Source organism: Belonocnema kinseyi, chromosome 5 (assembly GCF_010883055.1).
Source record: "Belonocnema kinseyi isolate 2016_QV_RU_SX_M_011 chromosome 5, B_treatae_v1, whole genome shotgun sequence".
Lineage (NCBI taxonomy): Eukaryota > Metazoa > Arthropoda > Insecta > Hymenoptera > Cynipidae > Belonocnema > Belonocnema kinseyi.
In genome coordinates, this window is record NC_046661.1 from 4,687,612 (window position 1) to 4,692,399 (window position 4,788).

The window sequence follows — 4,788 nt, forward strand, 5'->3', positions numbered from 1 at the left end:
TAGAAACAGACGGTTAGCGGTCCCAGGGACTTATCAGGAGCCTGGTACGCGAGAATTTGCTCCAAATAAGCACCGCGAGCAAAGGCCATGGGAAAGTGAAGGGGCGTGAGTCCCCAAGACCATGCCAAAGCGCGAAATTTAGTTCGGCCTAAGATACAAGGTATGTCCGAACGGGCGGGCAGGACCAACACGAGCCATATCGGCAGCAATGGCAACAGAATAGGGATCAGAATCGTGACATGCAGAACAGGTACTCCCACGAGTGGGATGAAAGACCGGTATATAGGGGCAATGCGCAGCAAGTCGCGTTTGGGCGTAGAGGTCTGTATGGATTTGAACTGGAAAGCTTTACGAGTCGCGGGTATGTTCAAGGATAGGGGTGAGGCCCCATGCGACCCCTCGGCAAACCGAAGGACGTGACAAGAATCGTAGAAGGGTGAAAGGTCAGCTTCAACGGACAAAAGGGCTCAAGCGTGGGCAACTTCTTGTAGAGGGTCGAAGAGGGCAGAGCCGCCTCTTTCCTCACGGACGAGAAGCTGTTAGTAGCTATGCCCTTCCTTTTAAAGGACATCGTGTAGCACTGGTTCCGTGAGAACAGATTAAGATGGAACACGTGGGACCAGTGCAAGCGGCATTTTCAGGCCCACTTTGGGGATACTTTCTACCAAGAAAGGCTGGAAGAACAGATGCTCCCACGCAGACAAGGCCAAGATGAACCGGTAGCGGACTACCTAACCTGCATGTATGGCCTATATCAGCTCTCAACTAGGCCAATGGATCTCGAGGTCCAAATGAATAGGGTATATGCGAATCTTAGGTCCGATTTTAGGAGGGTCATCAGGCGTTACTAATTTACCGACTATAACGGCCTGGCGGTCCTAGCGGCGGAATATGCACATGTAACATCCACGTTAGGGAGGACCTGACTCCACTGTCCCCAAAACAGTCCCTTATTTCTGAATACGCGTACAAAGGGAAGGGGCCCCTGGCTAAAAAGAACAGTTCTGTGGCCGCTATCGCCTCGACCTCAGCTGATAGTAAAGCCCCATAGAGTTCGTCGGAGTTAGCCGACCTGATCAAAACGCTTATCACAGCCATTAGCAACGAGAATCGTGGATCAGGTACGAACTCGAATAGAGAAGAGCCCACGAGCAAGCCTAGGTCTGACGAGTCCCATATACGAAACGATATGGGTGCTCGCAACCAAAGAAATTCAGCAAAGTCGTCTAAGGGGAAGTCGGCCCAATCTACGAAAGGGAGCTCAGAGTCATCCACTCCGAAAAAACAGTGGGATGATTCTGAGGTCGAATGTTGGACTGCCGACAAAAGGGTCATTTCAAAATGGGTTGTCCTAAAATTCGGAGGCGATGAGGAAGTGACCACGAAGGAATGTGACCTTTCCGGCAACTGTTCGGAAAACCGAAGAAGGGAAAAAGCGTAAGGGTCAACCCTTCCTCCTCCAGTCCCGAATAGACCCCTCAGGACGACCGGTGCCTACCGGAAGAGAACAGGCTGGAGTTAGCGGAATCGACAGTAGTAGGGATAGCCCAGAATACAAACCCCACTTCTTCAGAAACTCTTTCCACTACGGCGAACTAGGCCCCTGTAACGCGTACGGTAGAAATCGAGGATACCATCGTTCTTGATACGAGAACGAGAATAAGGGAAAAACCGAACTCCTGGCAAGAGAATTAGGTGATGCTGGCCCTGCTCAAATTGAACGAGCCCCCGACTGCATCACCAGATGAAGGTCCTTCGTTACCGCTACGATTAGAAATGAAGGAGCCTCCTAGGGAAGACAAAGGGCTTACCTTGCGGGTCTTTACGAATGCCCGAATTGGTAATACTCCTAAGGTCCTGGCTCTAATCGATGGCGTTTCATCCCGAACAGTCATGGGAGATATTGGCTTGTTCATCGTAGAGAGGTATCAAGCGACCCTGCATACGGTACCAAATCAGGCAGTTATGACTGCAGACGGTACGGTTAGCCAAGTCCAAGCCACGTGTTATCTCCCTATTTCGATCGATCGTGTTTCGCGAATGATGAAGATCCATATTGTCCCAAGTATGGGCGAACAAGTATTCTTGGATATGGACTTCATCCATACATTCGGAATCGTATACCATGGGAGCAAGCGAACTTCGTATATTTGGGACTACCCAGAATTAGTCCACCGTTATACCTAGGAAGGTACCGAGTTGGAAGTGGAAAGGAGGGATGAAAATCCGGCAACATTAGACAAGTGTTGCGGCTCCAGAGAAATTACAGCTGAGGAACGACAAGAACTGGACACGTCCAGTCCGGTAGTTATGGCGCGAAAGGCAGATGGGACATATAGGTTTTTTTTGGATTACCGTAGGCTCAATAAGGTCGCCAAGAAAGACGCGTACCACTTGCCCAAGATGGATATGATCCTTGAGCAACTTCGCGCTGCGAAGTACATAAAGACCCTAGATTTAAAGTGGGGGTACCAACAAATTCCGATGGCCGAAGATATTAGGGAATACATAGCGTTTACAGTGCCTGGAATGGGGCTTTTTCAGTTCACAAGGATGCCCTTCGGACTGTCAGGAGCTCCTGCGACATTCCAGCGACTGGTAGACTCCCTCATAGGGGAGACTGACCGTGCGTCATCTCGGGTTCCTCGTTAAGAAGAAGAGTTTGCAGGTAGATCCGGACAAAGTCGAGTCCCTTTTCTCACACCCAGCCCCAAAAAGAATTATGCAACTGAGACGATTTTTGGGCATGACATCGTGGTGCCGTCGTTTTATACCCGACTTTATGACTGACGGGGAACCGCTGAACAAAATACTTAAAACAAATGTCAAATCGGAATGGAGCATCGAATAAGAAAGCGCGTTCGCTAAACTAAAAGAACAAATCGCGACGGCCCCAATCTTGACTTACCCGGATTACGAAGTCCCATTCGTGCTCCAGACTGACGTAAGCGATTTTGATTTGGGAGCAGTCTGAACGCAGATGCAAGACGGCGTTGAGAGGGTAATGGCCTTTGCAACTAGGACGATCTCGTACGCAGAAAGGAAATATTCGGTTACGGAAAAGGAGTGTTTAGCCGTGATTTGGTCGGTTAGGAATTTCCGGCACTATATCGAGGGTTTCCACTTCACAATGATCACCGACCACAGTTCGTTGCGGTGGTTACATAACCTTCACAATCCAATAGTACGATTGGCGTGATGGGCACTTGACCTCCTCGAATACGATTTTGAGGTCGTACACCGGAAAGGAGCTTTGCACCACTTGCCTGACGTCCTTTCTCGGATGTACGAGGGGGAAGTAGCAATCCCCATAGCTGCTACGGAGCCGGTGGAGGACGAATGGTATCGTAAGCGACTGCGCGAGGTATAAGAGACCCCTAGAACATTCCATGGGTGGAAGATAGTAGATGGAATGCTTTATCTATAACGTTTGAAGCCGTTGATAGATCCGGTTATCGAAGGCCTGGAGGCTTGGAAGCTGGTAGTACCAACTGAGAGAAGAAAGGAAGTATTCGAAGAGGTACACAATGACCCACAAGCCGCGCATCTGGGGATAGACAAAAGGTACCGAAGACCCTCGATACAATACTACTGGCCAGGCATGTATCGGGACATTTATTTATGGATGCGAGCGTGCGACACATGTCAGCGAATTAAGGCTGATCAGAGGCCTGCAGCGGGTCTAATGGGCCGTAGGGTAGTCCAACAACCTTGGACGGTAGTGGCCACCGATGTAATGGGTACGTGGCCAAAGACAGCTTTAAGCTTCGAATATCTAGTGGTATTCGAAGATCTTTATACCTGCGCCGAAGGGTCGAGGAACCGACCGAATTGCCTCCATTAGACCATGAGGAATGGAGGCAAAGAATGATTAAATTAAAAGAGCTACAAGATTTAGTCTCCCTGCACCATGAGAATGCGTTCGACCGACAGAAGGTAAATTACGACAAAAGGCGGCGACATGCGGTATTTAAAGTAGGAGATAGGGTTATGCGTAAGCAACAAGTTACATCTTCAACTTAAAGGGGGGTAACCAGAGGATTTGGAGGCAAAAAGCAAGGGCCATACGTCGTGGTACGCGTTTTAGGACCTTCAGTATTCGAGTTGAGGACGGAAGACGGACAATTAGTAGGAAAATTTCCGGTAAAACTTCTAGTCGCCTTCCACGACGAGGGACGGCCCAGGGAGGGGGGAGTAGTGGAACAATAAGTAGTCAACGCCTTTTCAGTAGTTCCCCTTAATCTTTGTACGCCCAGGGTGTGGTAGACATGAACAGACCGTAGACTTCTGTACAAAGCAGCGGAGGAGGCTGCTGAAACACTTGGACTTAACTTCAGTATTGGGGGTGAGCAAAATGCATCAAAACTTATCTATCTCGAGTACTCACTCCTGAAAGCCCAAATTAAGAAAGCACGAGAGAAAAACTTCCGTGAACAGCTCCTCGATAAGAGGATGCACGATATCTTCCACAGAAATGTGGAGGATCAGTCAATATCGTGTGAGCTAACGTTTGCTTTCCTTAAATCGCCCGGATTGAAGTCTGGTACGGAGGGTTTCATTTTGGCATACCAAGACGGTGTCACTTCCACCTTAATATACTGTCGCCACATTTTGAGCCAAGACATTCCCGATGATAGCTGCAGGGCGTGCCATGCACACCCCGAGTATTTAGCTCTAGTTGTTTAGATCTAGTTGTCCAACACACGCGGGAACGACCTACATTGAAAGGCACAATGCGGCACTAAGAGTACTTTATTACCATCTCTGTCACTCCTACGGCATTCACCT